The 18,117-nt window shown below is 43.5% G+C and overlaps 1 long non-coding RNA gene across 1 annotated transcript; it reads right to left on the bottom strand.

Moving 5' to 3' along the window:
* Positions 1-232: 232 nt before the first annotated feature.
* Positions 233-6,459, bottom strand: LOC115834140. Its single transcript, XR_004029203.1, has 4 exons — positions 6,137-6,459; positions 3,157-3,263; positions 1,416-1,550; positions 233-353 (listed from the first exon to the last, which is right to left on the bottom strand). It is a non-coding gene; the product is annotated as an uncharacterized LOC115834140 (long non-coding RNA).
* Positions 6,460-18,117: the final 11,658 nt, after the last annotated feature.

Here is an 18,117-nt window from a genome sequence, read left to right as displayed (position 1 = left end):
AAACCAAACACCGCATGTTCTCACTCATAGGTGGGAATTGAACAATGAGAACACTTCGACAGAGGGTGGGGAACATCACACATCGGGGCCTGTCGTGGGGTGCGGGGATGGGGGAGGGATAGCATTAGGAGAAATACCTAATGTAAATGACGAGTTAATGGGTGCAGCAAACCAACACGGCACATGTATACATATGTAACAAACCTGCACGTTGTGCACATGTACCCTAGAACTTAAAGTATAATAATAATAATAAAAACTGAAATTACCTCAACAAAAGACAATGTGAAGTAGTTACAAACATGTACTATGCAATCCTGCCTGAAGGTGGGAGTCTTCAGTTATGTAATGGTCTAGGGCACAGTAAAAAGAATAAATAAATAAAAAAAGAGTATTAAACATAAAAGAAGAAACATTTTTACCCACTCCAATCTGACAGTGCAAACATGTAAGTATATAATTAAGGCTCCCTTATCCATCTAGACTGATAATGGGCATTGACCCATCTACAAAAAAAAAAAAAAAAAAGAGAGAAGAAGCCAAAAATAGAAGAGAAAGGTATACTTGAAGGAATTGGTTTACACTACTACTGTAATGTGAGTGTTAGATAACTTAATGCTGTTTAGCCTGATGCTACTACAGTTCTTTCAGTGGAGATATGGTGGAGTTACAATTATCAGGTGGCTGAATTATGTATGCTGAGTTACTTACCCAAAGGAAAAGACTGAGGAAGAATAACTGGAAAAATCTGCAGTTGTCAATGACACATATATGTACTCAAAATAAAGGGGAAGTACAAAGAACAAAAAAAGGGAGTACAGGCTAACTATAACAGAACAATCACATCAGATTAATGTCTAGATTCTTAGGTCTTAGCCCTAATAAACAAAAAGTTAGTAATGACAATATGATACCTAAACAACATGTCTATGACAGCTAAGGTGAAACAGAAGCCAAATAGATTTATTGTAGAAAGAAATGGCACAAGAAAACACTGGCATGCAAGTGCTTTTGATAACCATCTCTTACGAGACTTATAATAAATAGCGTCTTTGATTCTGAGTAGGTCTAACTGGTATGGCTACTTCTCTTCATTTGGTCGTTCAATTAGTAGCAGAGTGGTCAACATGAAAGCTAAATTTGCCACATTGAGACCTCAAACCATGGTGGCAACACTGTTTATTTCCACGAAGCAGGGAAAATCCTTATGAATAAAGAACTAAGGAGTAAAATCACTTAGCTTATATAGGACTTAAAAAACGCTTTTCAACTAAGACATTTCTACATGAAATTTGGTACTTCATAATGGGTATAGCTGTATGTACTTCACAAACTTAAAGATTACTAAAATATGCACATACAGGTAACAGTAAGCAACAACAACAAAAAGGAATCAGAAGTATCAAGGTACTGACCGATGTCCTGAAGAAGCAATGAAGGATAAACAACACTGCACCCTGTTATCAGGCATCTGATGTCTGTTCGTGCATCATTCTGCATTTGGGTAGTCCTCAAATTTACTATCAATGTAATCGATAACAGGCTGCCAGCTATAGAATGCAAATAAACAAACAAGTTGCAATTCTACATATGAATTAACTGATGACTGTTAACGGACAATAATCGATATTTTCAAATAGGCAAAATGAATTTACCAGTGGAAGATATGTCCAGTTATTCTATATAAAGATTCAAAAATATAAATTATGTTGAATAAATCTTTATTCATTACTTCAAAACGTTCCAAATGAAAGAAAATAAACTATTTATTGTTGAAACACAGCTAAATTATTAGCATATTATTTGCACTAAGTGTATTAATAACACACTTCATAATATGAAAACAATTATATTCAGTTTTAAATTTCAAATGAGAGATTACTTTAAATAATATAAAAACTTCATGATGAACTTAGGAGTTTTAATAGTTGACAGAAAAATACCTCAAAAACAATGTGAATTCAAACAAAAATAAAAATATTATTTATAAAATACTAAGATAATTACTTCAGACTAAAATTTCATAGTTGTTTTCTTCACTTAGGACTTATGGAAAAACTGAAGGTCTGAATATCAGGTTTAAATTAGGATTGAGATAGAATTTATACAAATGGATAAAATTAAAGCAAACAGTTTTAAATTTCTTACAATACTGAGAATTCTATCTAGCTACATTATTTTAGAGTATGTCTTAAAAACAATTTTATGATAGGTATTATCTCCATTTTATAGAAAAGTAAATGGGCTTAAAGAAGTTAAACAACTTTATCAAATAAGTGGCAAACTTCGTATACGAACCCAAGTCATGTTACTTGAAGTTAGGTGACCTTTGCTAAGATGAGAAGTGGCTACAGGCTGCTGTAGCATTTAATAAGAAGTGCACATCTAGAGTCTAGCCCTTGCTCTACAAAGTGTGATCTACCATCCAGCAGCATCAGTATCACCTGGGATCTTGTTAGAAATGTAGAAATACAGCCCATCTCAGACCTACTAGAAGAACTAAATTTAACAGGATACCCAGGATTGGAATGCATAGCAAAGACTGAGAAGCAGTAAATTAGATCATATATACCTTGGGAGTCTTACAGAATTGCTATTGCCATTCAACTATGATATGGTATTATCCCACTGACTAATATAGAACACTGTATTTAAATAACAATAGCTTTTCTATAAATCATGTTTTCTCTACATCGTCCAACGCAATTTTCTGCAATGATGAAAATCTTCATATATGTGCTGCACAAAATGGCAGCCACTTGCCACATGTGGCTGTTGAGCACTTGAAATGTATCTGGAGCAAATGAGAAATTGCATTTTTAATTTAATTAATTTTAACTGATTTATACATAAGCAAATGACTATCATACTAGATAGCACAACTCCAGGGGAATTGGTTACTATGTCACAGTGTCATCTCTAGGAGAGTCCTTAGGACAAATTTGGAAAGTTCTAGTCAAGATAATTCTTCTGATTAACTGTACTTCTTCTCCTTTTTTTTTTTTAATTTGATGAAGTCATATTTACCATCTTACACTGGCTAAGGGCAAGTTTGCATCTTACCTCTAAGGAAGCATAATAAAAGTTACAACATGTGCTTTGTGTGTATTAATATTATTCCAGCTTATCATCAATTAACAATACTAATATCCATACCTGTACAGTCTTTTTAATTCTGTGAGAAGGACCTGGATACTCTGCAGAATACAAATCTATGAGGAATAATGAGTTGATTAATGTCGACTTTCCCAATGCACATTCGCCTAAAAGAAATAAGGGAAAATATCTGTTGAACTCACCCACTTTACTCAACCTTAAATATTCAACAGGTGCTAGAATCGAACTGGTTTTATGCAAGTACTTCTTGGTGAGACAATGAAATGACTTTAGAAAATATGCTAGAAAGAATAAGTATCTTGTCCTCAGTTTCTTAGCTATCAAATTAAACTAATGTTTCCAAGGATTCTTTTCAGCCTTCTAATTATACCACTTATATTCATTAAAAATAATGTATCTAATAATCTACATTTTTAACAGTAATGTATTCCCAAAGAAAAAAGTCAGTCATTATTAAAAAACCCAACTTGGATTATATATCGCTGTTTCAGTGAAATAAAGTTTTTGTTTATTAATAGACAACAATGAATGAATAATAAACAAGAAATCATGCAGCTATAAAAAGCAAAAATCTGCTAATACAAAGAATAGTTAATCATAATGAACATCTCCCTATAAAATTCTAAACCACAAAAAATACTTTCTAATTTAGCCACCCATCAGCCTAAATATAAGGGTGCTTCTCCACAAACCAGAATCCAAAAAATCTTAGGTAATTACTTTTTCTACTGCTTCTACTTGAGGTAGGAGGTAGACACGAAGGAAGCTAAGGCATGATTTCTACTCTGATCACATACTCTTTTTTGACTCTCCATGTCTAGTCCAATACACATAGTCTAGTGTATAGTAACCATTAAATGTATACGAAAATATAAATGGCTTCAAGGTACATATAACCTAAGGTTAAAACAAATCGTAAATCATATTATGATAATTAACATGGCACAGAGTTAAAGTATTTATTGTTAATAATTCACTTAGCATAATAGGCATGTTTAGCCTAAGTAACTGATGTCACAATGCTTATATCTAGGGGGAATTCTTTTTATATTAGCTCTCAAGAGAGATAAGATCCTTTCCACGTGGTTTGGGCTTGCCCCTTTGACTGAGAGCATGCCACTTTTTACTAGAGGTTGATGTATGACTCAACTCAGAGTTGAGGATGGAAAGTGAGGATAATAGCACCTGCCTGTACCCTGGTACAGATCATATGATGTTGACTTATTTACTTGTGGAGTCAGGGTCTCGCTCTGTTGCCCAAGCCGGAGTGCAGTGGCAGGATCATGGCTCACTGCAGCCTTGAACTCCTGGTGTGGTGGTGCGCACCTGTAGTCCCAGCTACTCGGGAGGCTGAGGCAGAAGAATCGCTTGAACCCAGGAGGCAGAGGTTGCAGTGAGCCAAGATCACGCCACTGCACTCCAGCCTGGCGACAAAGCAAGTCTCCATCTCAGGAAAAAAAAAAAAAATTAAATTAAAAAGTTCTAGTATCTAAAATGAGCAAAATCACCGGGCACAGTGGGTCACACTTGTAATCCCAGCACTTTGGGATGCCAAGGTGGGTGGACCATCTGAAGTTAGGAGTTTGAGACCAGCCTGCAGTGAGCCAAGATTGCACCACTGCACTCCAGCCTGGGAGACAGAGTGATACTCCATGTCAAAAAAAGAATTAGCCAAGTGTGGTAGCATGCACCTGTAGTACTAGCTACTGGGGAGGCTGAAGGGGAAGGATTCCTTGAGCCCGAAGGTCAAGGCTGCAGTGAGCTATGGTTGCACCACCTCACTCCAGCCAGGGCAATAGAGCAAGATCCTGTCTCAAAAAAGAAAAAACACACACACACATACACGCAAACAAAACACATAACAGGACAGAACAGCATCATTTCCTTATCATTAGTTTGAAGAAGTGAATTGCCTGTAAAAGTTTCCATTTTCAAAAAAAGCATTAAAATATAGTGTAAGGCCAGGCACGATGGCTCGTTCCTGTAATCCCAGCACTTTGGGAGGCTGAAATGGATTGCCTGAGCCCAGGAGGTGGAGGCTGCAGCGAGGATCCAGGCTCAAGCGATCCTCCCGCCTCAGCTCCGCAAGCAGCAGGAACTACAAGGGCGTGCCACCACGCCCAGCTAATTTTTTGTATTTTTGTAGAGACAGGGTTTCACCATGTTGCCCAAGCTAGTCTGAACTCCTGAGCTCAAGCGATCCGCCGGCCTCGGCCCCCCAAAGTGCTGGGATTAAGGGCGTGAGCCACGGGTCCTGGCCCAATTACTTTCTTCAATCTGAGCATGAGCGCTGGAAGAAAAGCTCTCACTTACACATAATTTTTTAGAGACAGAGTCTCCCTCTGTCACACAGACTGGAGTGCAATGGCACAATTTCGGCTCACTGTAACCTCAACCTCCCGTGCTTGATTGCTTATATAATCTTGGCTCACGTAATCTCAACCTCTCGGGCTCGATCGCATATATATAAATACATACATATATTTGTTTGTTTAGACGTTATCTCAGTCTGTCCAACAGTCTGGAGTGCAGTGGTGTGATCTCGGCTCACAGCAACCTCCGCCTCCCGGGTTCAAACAATTCTCTGCCTCAGCCTCCCGAGTAGCTGGGATTACAGGCGCCCGCCACCACGCCCGGCTAATTTTTGTGTTTTTAGTAGAGACGGGGTTTCACCATGCTGGCCAGGCTGGTCTTGAACTCCTGACCTCGTGATCCACCCGCCTCAGCCTCCTAAAGTGCTGGGATTACAGGCGTGGGCCACCGCGCCCCGCTGATTGCTTATATTTTTTAAAAGATGTTTTCTTCGTTTTCTAGCCCCTTCTAACCCGCTATAAAGTTTCAAAGGCTTAATGCTATCGCAAAGGGCCTTCAGAGGTCAAGCTCGGGGGTGCAGCTCCCTAATGAGGGGCAGCCTCAGAGGGGACCGACCCCGCCCAGGATGAGCGGCGCCAGGTAGCGGGGGCACGCTCCCGGGGGTCCCCGGGCCCTGGCTGGGGGAGGTGTTGTGGGGCGCACGTACCCAAGCTCAGGCGAGGCGAGTGCGCGGCCGCTGCTGCGGCTGGCGCTGGCCATTGAGGAGCTTCTGCGCCACCGTGCGATGGTGCCCGCCAGGTGCCGGCCGGTTGGCGCGTAGCGCCTGTTCGCGCAAAGTCTGGCCTTTGCTGCGCCCGGCCAAGTCGTAAAGCTTCTCCTCGTAGCTTATAGGCGACGGCGGCCAGGCCGAAGCCTCCGGACACAAAAGCGCCAGTCCAGCGGCGGGTTACAGCCCGCCCGGCCGCCTGCAGCCAGCCGACCGCACATGCGCGCTCCTGGAAGCCCCCCAGCAGCCCCTCCGCGAGTTCCGATTGGCTCCGCGTGAGAGGCGGTCCTTGGTGACGCCATAGAGGTGGGCCTTCGGCGACGTCACAGGCGCGGGCGTTCGGTGACGTCACTGGGCCGGTAGGGTGCTTGCAGCTGGGCAGTCTTCTCAGCGTGTATCCTGGTAACCACGACCTCTCCGCCAGGTCCTGTGTGTTGCTGGCTGGAGAAGGGTAGTTGAAAACTCAGACCAAGCACAGTGTTTATTTTGGTCAAAACTGGAAGACTATGTCCGGGCGTGGCCGAGGCCGGAGGATCCCTTCAGGCCAAGAGCAACCTAGCAATATGGCGTGACCGGATCTCGTCCTACCTCAGTCCCCCAGCTACTTGAACCCCAAAGTTCGAGGCTCCAATGAGCTATGATCCCACCACAGCATTGCAGCCTGCCAGACTGAGGTAAACCCTGTCTAAAAAATTAGAAAAAAAAAAAAAAACTATCCAAGTGTGCAACAGGGAGGGACCGCTTAAATAAAACATGATGCTGGCTGGGCCCTGTAATCCCAGCATTTTGGGAGGCCGAGGCGGGAGGATGGATGGCTTGGGCTCAGGATTTCGAGACCAGCCTGGGCAACATGACGAAACCCAGTCTCTACAAAAGATACAAAAATTAGCCAGGCGCGGTGCGCACCTGGCCAAATTTTTGTACCTTTTGTAGAGATGGGGGTCTGGTTATGTTGCCCAGGCCCGTTTCGAACAACTGGGTTTAAGCGATCTTCTCACCTTGGCCATCAGAGTTGTCGGGATTGCAGGCATGAGGGACCACGCCCTGCTTGGGTTAGGCTATTTAATAACATAAAGTGCTCGTCCTGGCTCGTTGGCTGACGCCTGTAATCCCAGCACTTTGGGAGGCCGAGGCGGGTGGATCTCCTGAGGTCAGGAGTTCGAGACTAGCCTGGCCATGGTGAAACTCAGTCTCTACAAAAATTAGCCATATGTGGTGGTGCATGCCTGAAGTCCCAGCTACTCAGGAGGCTGATACAGGAGAATAGCTTGATCCCAGGAGGCGAAGGTTGCAGTGAGCCAAGATCGCACCACTGCACCCCAGCCTGGGCGACACAGCGAGACTCCAGTTTGACACCAGCCTGGGCAATGTAGTGAAACCCTATCTCTATAAAACAAACAAAAAACCGAGGTGTAAATGTGTCCACCTGTGGCCCTAACTACTTAGGAGGCTGAGGCAGGAGGATCACTTGAGGCCAGGAGCTCAAGGCTGCAGTGAGCTATGATCATCCCACTGCTCTCCATCCTCAGCAATAGAATGAAAGCCTGTCTCTAGATAGCTAGCTAGCTAGATAATTGATATGTAGTTTTCTTTCTTTCTTCTTCTTTCTTCCTTTCTCCTTCCTTCCTTCCTTTCTTTTTTTTTTTTTGAGACAGAGTCTTGTTCTGTCACCTAGGCTGGGGTGCAGATCTTGGCTCACTGGCTCACTGCAACCTCTGCCTCCTGGGTTCAAGCAATTCTGCTGCCTCAGCCTCCTGAGTAGCTGGGAATTATAGGCACACGCCACCATGCCCAGCTAACTTTTTGTATCTTTTTTTTTTTTTTTTTTTTTGAGACGGGGTCTCGCTCTGTCGCCCAGGCTGGAGTGCAGTGGCGCAGTCTCAGCTCACTGCAAGCTCCGCCTCCCGGGTTCACGCCATTCTCCTGCCTCAGCCTCTCCGAGTAGCTGGGACTACAGGCGCCCGCCACCACGCCCGGCTGTTTTTGTATTTTTAGTAGAGACGGGGTTTCACCGTGGTCTCGATCTCCTGACCTCGTGATCCACCCGCCTCGGCCTCCCAAAGTGCTGGGATTACAAGCGTGAGCCACCGCGCCCGGCCCTTTTTGTATCTTTATAGAGATGGGGTTTCACCATGTTGGTCAGGCTGCTCTGGAGCTCCTGACCTCGTGATCTGCCCGCCTTAGCCTCCCAAAGTGCTGGGATTACAGGCATGAGCCACCTCGCCCAACCAATATGTAGTTTTCTATCAGAAATTTTTTTCCTAGATTTGAACATGTTTTTCTAAAGTAGCATTCAACACATCAGCATTTTACAGTGTTATTAGTTGTTAATATGATTATGTTTTTCTGAAATACAGTATCCTTTACAAAAGCAGTTTTGTCTTTCAAAGCACATAGATAGGTCCTCAGGTGAATTTGTCTGATGTTGACGACCTTGGTACCCTTTTGTCCACTTGATTGGAACAGTTAGTCAGTAATTTCAGGTCACTATTGGCCTTAGAGGAAGAGCCCAAAGGCAACAAACAAGGGCGCTGGTGTCCAGTTGCCTTCTAGAAGCATTTTCACCTTCCCTTAAGGTTTCCCTTGATGAACATAGAAGTACTGTATGTAGAATTGACCCAGTGCTGCCCTGGAAACTGTACATTAGGCCAAATTTACATTTCTTACCTTTATGAGAGGCACCCTGGTAGGCTAGTGGAGTTACACACGAAGTCTGATCTCAGCTGCACTGTCCAGAAATGCAGCACTGTCCAATGAAATAGCATTCTCTGAACCGGTTTCTTTAGCTGTAAAATAAGAATAACAAATATACTCATCTAAAAAGACAGCTTATTGTATCTGAGTGGTCTTTTATTTTCTATGAAACTTTAACACAGTATTTTCGTTGCCATACCACGTTTTTTGTTTTATTTATTTTTATTTATTTATTTATTTTTGAGATGGAATCTGTTTTTGTTTTTGCAATGGAGTCTCACTGTTGTCACCCAGGCTGGATTGCAGTGGCATGATCTCGGCTCACTGCAACCTCTGTCTCCCAGGTTCAAGTGATTCTGCTGCCTCAGCCCCCTGAAAAGCTGGGATTACAGGTGCCCAACACCACACCCAGCTAATTTATATATATATATATACATATCAGTAGAGATGGGGTTACATCATGTTGCCCAGGCTGGTCTCAAACTCCTGACCTCAAGTGATCCACCCACCTCGGCCTCCCAAATTGCTGGGATTTTCGGCATGAGCCACTGACCCCAGCTTGTTTTTAAAAAAGGATTTCTTGACCAGTCTCGGTGGCTCACACCTGTAATCCCAGCACTTTGGGAGGGAGAGGTGGATGGATCCACTGAGGTCAGGAGTTCGAGACCAGCCTGACCAACATGGAGAAACTGTCTCTACTGAAAATACAAAATTAGCCAGGCATGGTGGTGCTTGCCTGTAATCCCAGCTACTTGGGCCTGGTAATTGAACCCCTCAGCCCTGAGGATGAGAAATCTTGCCTCAGTTCTTCCCCAGGTGATCAGCCCAGGGATAAGGAAGGAGAGACCAGAAAAGAGGACCCATGAGAAGGGCCCCCTCCTGGAGTTTGAGGCCCACTCCCTCCTGCCCTGGCCTCTCCTCTGTCTAGGACTCCTCCTCCCTGCTCTGCCCCATCCTGGAGACATGATTCATGGGAGGCTGCATTTAAGTACACGCATCCCTAAGCCCAAAGTGGGCAGGCTCACCTGCAGGGTATCAGAGTAACATGGCAGGAAGGGAGGGTGAAGGCCACCCTGGAACCGCACCTCTCTGCCTCACATCACTCAGGTGCATTCCTCCCTCACCTCATCAGGCAGCAGCATGAGTTCAATAGGAATGATACCCGCTCCCTCTGCTGCCTCTTTTTAGTCTTGGGGCTACCATAACACTTTCCCTTCCCCAGCACTGCCAACCTGTTGGGACATTGGGCTTCCCTCTCCCAGGGTCCTGGGGACAGGCCCATCCCGTATCATACCTACAGAGAGACTTTTTTCCCCAGATCAGCCAGGTTTCATGAGTTAAATGCAGACCTGAATCATACCAAGCTGAGATTGGGGTACACACTCTCCTCTACTGAAAAGTAGTGAGGGATTCCAACTTGGTGAGAGGGAGAGTGGGGCAGAACCAGACCAGACAAGAGTGCTCACCTGGAAAAAGCCTGCTATCAAAGGCCTTGGTGAGTGCTGGGTGTGGTGGCTCACTCCTCAGCACTTTGGGAGGCTGAGATAGGTGGATCACTTGAGGCGAGGAGTTTGAGCCCAGCCTGGGGAACATGGCAGAATCCCATCTCTACTAAAAATACAAAACTTAGCTAGGCATGCTATGCTCCTGTAATCACTGCTACTCAGGAGGCTGAGGCAGGAGAATCGCTTGAACTGGGGAGGCAGAGGTCGAAGTGAGCCAAGATTGTGTCACTGCACTCCAGTCTGGGAGACAGAGTGAAACTGTCTCAAAAAAAAAAAAAAAAAAAAAAAGAAAGAAAATGGCCTTGGCAGAAGGACCGGCCTGGCAGTGCCTTCCCTTGAGTTTCTCCTGGGTAGGCCCCTGCCATGAGGAGGCGCTTCCTTCTTCCTGTCCATGGCCCACAGCAAAGGAATGTGTGCTTCTAAGGGGTTTGGTGGGGCACTGTTGACAGAACTGAAAACCTTCTTCAGGTGGGTTTTTTTTGTTGTTGTTGTGTTGTTGTTGTTGAGATGGAGCCTCGCTCTGTCACCCAGGGTGGGGTGCAGTGGCACAATCTTGGCTCACTGCAACCTCTGCCCCACCTGGGTTCAAGCAGTTCCCATGTCTCAGCCTCCTGAGTAGCTGAGATTATAGGCATGTGCCACCAAGCCTGGCTAATTTTTGTATTTTTTTTAGAAATGGGGTTTCACCATGTTGGCAAGGCTGGTCTCGAATTCCTGACCTCAAGTGTCCACCCACCTCGGCCTCCCAAAGTGCTGGGATTACAGGCATGAGCTACCATGCCCAGCCCCTTCAGGTGGGTTTTGAGGCTTCACTACAATACTAGTTTCCCGTGGCTGCTGCAACAAATTACCGCACACTAAATGTCAGTGCTTTTTATAAGGTGAAACAGATTAGCTTGTGGGGCTTTTGTTGTGATGGTGATTTATTAGATTATTTAAAGACAGTAATGCTCAGGTGTTTAAAATTATAAAAACAATCTTCACATTTCATAATTTTTTTTTTCAGACAAAGTTTCACACTTGTTCAGGCTGGAGTTGCAATCTCGGCTCACCACTACTTCTGCCTCCCAGATTCAAGAGATTCTCCTGCCTCAGCCTCCCAAGTAGCTGGGACTACAGGTGTGTGTCACCCCGCCCAGGTAATTTTTGTACTTTAGTAGAGACGGGGTTTCACCATGTTGACCAGGATGGTCTTGATCTCTTGACCTCGTGATCTGCCTGCCTCGGACTCCCAAAGTGCTGGGATTACAGGTGTGAGCCACCCCTCAGCCCACATTTTATAACTTTAAAGCAGTATTAATGGTAATTGCCTTAGGGAAAGATACTTTTGTTGTGATATATAAGTATGATATTCAAGTATATTGTACAGCAAAGGACATTAAACCTAAGTCAGCACTAATGTGTTATATGGTACACTTAAAACTTTAATACAAATATTAATGTTTAGCAAATTGACCTAACACATAATGATAGCAAAAAAATGGAGCTGTTCTGATGATAGACCATTGGTTCTGTCTGATTTTAATACTCCCCATGCTCTTGACTTTTTCTTTTTTTTTTGAAACAGTCTTGCTCTCTCACCCAGGCTGGAGTGCAGTGGTGCGATCTTAGCTCACTGCAACCTCCACCACTCAGGTTCATGTGATCCTCCCACCACAGCCTCCCTAGCAGCTGGGACTACAGGCGATTGCCACCACGCCTGGCTAATTTTTATATTTTTAGTAGAGATGGGGTTTCACCATGTTGGCCAGGCTGGTCTCAAACTCCTGACCTCAGGTGATTCACCTGCATCGGCCTCCCAAAGTGTTTGGTTACAGGCAGAGCCACTGCACCTGGCTACCTCTTGACTTTTTATAGCTGTTATATTATTTTCATCTTAAGTAAATAAATGTTAGCTGAAATGATACAGTTCAGGAGAATCTTCTGCTTCTGTTACTAAAAAAAATTATTTTTATAAGTCCAATAAGGTTACGCTAATGTTTATGTTTGGAAAATATTACCTTTTCCGGCCAGGCCTGGTAGCTCATGCCTGTAATACTAGCACTTTGGGAGGCCGAGGTGGACGGATCTCCTGAGGTCAGGAGTTCAAGACCAGCCTGACCAACATGGTGAAACCCTGTCTCTACAAAAATACAAAAATTAGTAGGGCATGGTGGCAGGTGCCTGTAGTCCCAGCTACTCGGGAGGCTGAGACAGGAGAATTGCTTGGACCCAGGAGGCGACGGTTGCAGTGAGCTGAGATCCTGCACCACACTCCATCCTGGGTGACAGAGTGGGATGCATCTCAAAAAAAAAAAAAATACTTCTTCCATTTACTACTATCTGTATTAAATAATATTAGCTGGTATTTTTTCTGGCTTTATAATGTGGTTCAGATTTCTGTAGAAATTCTGGCTGTATCTACATTGCCTTAAAGTAATGGGATATTTCTTTTGTTTTTTTCAGCTGGAGTTTCACTTTTGTCGCCCATGCTGGAGTATGATCCTGGCTCACTGCAATCTCTGCCTCCCAGGTTCAAGCGATTCTCCTAGCTCAGCCTCCTGAGCAGCTGGGATGACAGGCACCTGCCACAACGCCTGGCTAATTTTTGTATGTTTAGTAGAGATGGGGTTTCACCATGTTGGCCAGGCTGGTCTTGAACTCCTGACTTCATGATCTGTCTGCCTCAGCCTTCCAAAGTGTTGGGATTACAGGTGTGAGCCACCATGGCCAGCCTTTCTTTTCTTTTCAAAGCCACCCTTGGTGATGAAATGTAAAATATGCACCAGTGAATATTTGCTGAATATTGCCTAGTGAATATTAAGTATTTATTCTCACCTTTCAGACATGAACTTATGAATTCAACACATGAAGACTTACAACTTGATAAACCAGCTTTAGGAGGTAGGTCTTCAGTCTTAAATCAGATTAGAAGATTATGTGAAATAATTATTTAATGCTTAACAATGATTTTTTTAATGGTACCTTTCACATGAAATAAGATCCCTCTTACTTTTAATTATGTTCCAGGACAGGAGAATTCATGTTATCAAAATTCTAATACTCTTTAGAACAATAAACTCATTTTCTTTTTATTAACCCCTTATAAATACATGTAAATGTTGCATTTATGGGTAGACATAACTAAAAGCACAATAGTTGTCCTACATTTGACATGCAAGATTTATCTGGCATAATGCATTGAACAGTTTATTATTGAAGTCTACACTAGTCAACTGAACAAGCATTCATCAAATGTCCACGATACCCAGGACATAAGAAGGTTCCTTTTAGAGTATGGAGCCATGCATATCATCTCTTAATTGTTAGATGTGTTTTGAAAGAAATAGAAATATAATTGATTTTCTTACTTGTTTTGGCTCTGGAGTGGAGTGCAGACAAAAAAGAATGGAATCACACTGTTTAGATTTACTAAAATGGAAGGATTGCCAGCAAGATCATATCCCTAGTCTCCACATAGCAAATGGCACCTGCTAACTGTTCACTGTTTTTTTTTTTTTTTTTTTTAGATGACGTTTTCCTCTGTTGCCCATGCTGGAGTGCAGTGGTATGATCTCAGCTCACTGCAAGCTCCACCTCCTGGGTTCAAGCAATTCTCCCTACCTCAGCCTCCCAAGTAGCTGGGATTACAGGCACCTGCCACCATGCCTGCCTAAGTTTTTTATTTGCAGTAGAGTTTGGGTTTCACCATGTTGACCAGGCTGGTCTGGAACTGCTGACCTCAGGTGATCTGCCTGCCTTGGCCTCCCAAAGTACTGGGATTATAGGCATGAGACAGCCTGTCCTGCCTGCTAGTGGTTCTTGAGCACACAGTTCTGCTTTTTCCTAGCTTTAACGAATGTCTGGTTCTTCCTTTTTTTGTGCAGTGTATGTCAGCATTGTTTCAGTAATAAATACAATCTGGATCTTAGAAATAATATTAGTCACAGGTGCCAGGTGCAGTGGCTCACGCCTGTAATCCCAGCACTTTGGGAGGCTGAGGCGGGTGGAGCACGAGGTCAGGAGATCGAGACCATCCTAGCTAACACGGTGAAACCCCTTCTCTACTAAAAATACAAAAAATTAGCCAGGTGTGTGTAGTCCCAGCTACTCGGGAGGCTGAGGCAGGAGAATGGCGTGAACCCAGGAGGCGGAGCTTGCAGTGAGCCGAGATTGTGCCACTGCACTCCAGCCTGGGCAACAGAGCGAGACTCCATGTCAAAAAAAAAAAAAAATTAGTCACAGGAAAGAAAAATACTGCCATTTTATAATAATAATATTTAATAACCTAAGTTATTAAACCCATTAGATTTTGAAAACTTGTATTCCTGTGATTTCGATAGTGAAGGAAGTATGGTATACCAGAATCACTAAATTATGAAAGATGGTGGATCAGCTTTTTGCAAAAAAATCTGGTAAGTCTGTTTTTTCCCCTTCAATTAAATTATATTACTGAGTAATGTTTTTTATAATGATGTTTTATTTAGGAAAGTAAATACAATGAGTAGTACTCAGCTCCAGTTTTCTCTTACTGTTTTGTTTTTGAGACAGAGTTTCGTTCATGTTACCCAGGCTGGAGTGCAGTGGCGTGGTCTCGGATCACTGCAACTTCCACCTCCAGGTTCAAGCTATTGTCCTGCCTCAGCCTCCCAAGTAGGTGGGATTACTGGCACCTGCCACCATGCCCAGCTAATTTTTGTATTTTTAATAGAGATGGGGTTTCACCATGTTGGTCAGGCTGGTCTCGAACTCCTGATCTCAGGTGATCCACCCACCTCAGCCTCCCAAACTGCTGGGATTATAGGCCTGAACCACCACGCCCGGGCTCTCATACTGTTTTTTTTTTTTTTTTTTTGAGATGGAGTCCAGGCTGGAGTGCAATGGTGCGATCTTGGCTCACTGCAACCTCTACCTCCTGGGTTCAAGCGATTCTCCTGTGTCAGCCTCCTGAATAGCTGGGATCACAGGCATGTACCACCACACCTAACTAATTTTTTTTTTGTATTTTTTGTAGAGATGGGGTTTCACCATGTTGGCCAGGCTGGTCTTAAACTCCTGACCTCAGGTGATCCACCCGCCTTGGCCTTCCAGAGTGCTGAGATTACAGGTGAGAGCCACTGAACTCCGCCAGGAGTGGATTATTTTTATGGTTCACCTTTTAGACCATAGAGAATAACTTCCTGATGTTGCCATGGCATTTGTAAACTGCCATGGCATTGGTGGGAGTGTAGCAGTGAGGATGACCAGAGGTCACTTTCGTCGTTATCTTGGTTTTGGCTGGCTTTTTTACTGCAACTCATTTTATCAGCAAGGTCTTTATGACCTGTATATTGTGCTGACCTCCTCCATCACCCTGTGACTTAGAAAGACTTAACCATCTGGGAATGCAGCTCAGTAGGTCTCAGCCTCATTTTACCCAGCTCCTATTTAAAATTGAGTTGCTCTCATTCAAATGCCTACGACAGTATTGCTGCTTTCTTTAAGGTTCCTGAAAGGGAGAGAGGAAATATTAGATTTTTCATGGCTGTGAACCACTGCAAGTATTGAGGAAATATTTACTACTTCCAGCCTCATAATCCTGCAGTCATTTGGCACCTGTGAGTCAGGTGCGGGGTGGGTGGGGGAACTGCCCCATACATTCTGGAGCATTCAATCTGGTGGGGAAAGGTGTAGTAAGTAGGAGATATTTACTACATAAGGTGTTAAGGTCTGGGATAGAATTAAGTAGAATAAGGGGATGGGGAGGCAGGGGGTGTGATTGGGGCAGCCTTGATGATACGTGAGGAGCACATTCTGCAGTGGCCTCACCTCTTTCTGAAACTTCCACTTTTTTCACTCTCAACTTCAACAATTGGTTCTTTTTTATTTTATAGAAAGTTTGTTAGAATTAGGTTTATATATTTTCTTTTTTGAATTAACAGAATAATTTTATTTAACATCACTCTCTAGTGTGACTGAAAGCCTCTAATCCTTTACTGTTATTTGTTTATGGGCATATTTGCTTTTACAGCTATGATAATTATTTTATTTTGTGTGGTTTCTCAAAAACACGTGTTTCTTATATCAAAGAGTCTGTATACTAGAGTCTTTCAGATTTGGTGCTAATAATATTAAGTAAGAATTTAAGACAAGTCTTGAGATGTTAGAGGAAAGCCAGTCTAAGAACAAATAAATTAATTATTAATTTATTTTGAGTTGACATTTAAGTTGAGGTGTGGAGGTGGAGGAGACAGTTGGATAAATGAGTTTAGAAGTAAGGAGAAAGATCTGGGAATAGATATAATTTTGGATTTTATAGTGGTGTTTTGATAGCAATTGTTGATATCGCCAAAATAATTCATCAATGAGCTCCCTGACAGCTCCCCGACCTTTCTTTTTAAAGAAACAGGGTTGGCCGGGTGCGGTGGCCCATGCCTGTAATCCCAGCATTTTGGAAGGTGGATCACCTGAGGTCGGGAGTTTGAGACCAGCCTGACCAACATGGAGAAACCCCATCTCTACTAAAAATACAAAATTAGCTGGGTTTGGTTGTGTGTGCCTATAATCCCAGCTACTCGGGAGGCTGAGGCAGGAGAACTGCTTGAGCCCAGCAGCTGGAGGTTGCAGTGAGCTGAGATCACACCATTACACTCCAGCCTGGGCAACAAGAGTGAAACTCCATCTCAAAAAAAAAAAAAAAAGAAACAGGGTCTTCTTATGTTGTCTGGGCTGGACTAGAACTCCTATGCTCACGTTATCCTCCTGCCTCAGTCTCCAAGTAGCTGGGGCTACAGGCACATGCCAGCATGTCCAGCTTTGAGCCACTCCCACCCATCATGTTGCAAAATATTTAAATGTTACATACAGAGGTGCGAGGGAGATGTGCATATAAGCAGCACCATGTAAATTGCTTGAATCTTTTTTTTAGAGTTCTGTTTGGATGTGGCTTCAGAGCAGGGATTAGTCAATTCATTTTTACTTTTTTTCTTTTTTTTTTTTTGAGGTGGATTCTCACTCTGTCACCAGGCTGGAGTGCAGTGGCAAAATCTCAGCTCACTTCAGCCTCTGCCTCCTGGATTCTCTTGCCTCAGCCCCCTGAGTAGCTGGGATTACAGGTGCCTGCCACCATACCTGGCTGATTTTTTGTTTGTTTGTTTGTTTTTTGTATTTTTGGTAGAGACAGGCTTTCACCATGTTGACCAGGCTGGTCTCGAAATCCTGACTCATGTGATCCACCTGCCTCAGCCTCCCACAGTGCTGGGATTACAGGTATGAGTCACAGCACCCGGCTGTTTTATTTTACATTTTTAAATCACAATTTTTATACCTATTCAAAAGTAGAGAAAATAGTACAATGACCACTAAAATACCCATTCCTCAATTTCTGTGATCTTTAAGATTGTCTCACATTTTGTTCTATTCCTTTACCTCCCTTTGCAGGAATATTGCAAAGCACATCAGTCATCACATCATTTTATCTGTTCAGTGTGCATCCCCGAACAGCATTTATGTATTCCTACACAGCCAGTATCTCATCACATCTGACAAAATTGACAATGATTTTTTTGGTGTCAGCTCATATGCAGCCCTTAGTTGAGTTTCCTCACTCTTTTCTTTTCTTTTTCTTTTTTTTTTTTTTTGAGACAGAGTCTTGTACTGTCACCCAGGCTGGAGTACAATGGCATAATCTCGGCTCACTGCAGCCTCTGCCCCCTGTGCTCCAGCGATTCTCCTGCCTCAGCCTCCTGAGTAGCTGGGATTACA

This window comes from Nomascus leucogenys, unplaced genomic scaffold, assembly GCF_006542625.1.
Source record: "Nomascus leucogenys isolate Asia unplaced genomic scaffold, Asia_NLE_v1 001825F_23260_qpd_obj, whole genome shotgun sequence".
NCBI lineage: Eukaryota > Metazoa > Chordata > Mammalia > Primates > Hylobatidae > Nomascus > Nomascus leucogenys.
The sequence above is the reverse complement of the archived record's forward strand: the minus strand, read 5'-3'. Positions and strand labels throughout refer to the sequence as shown.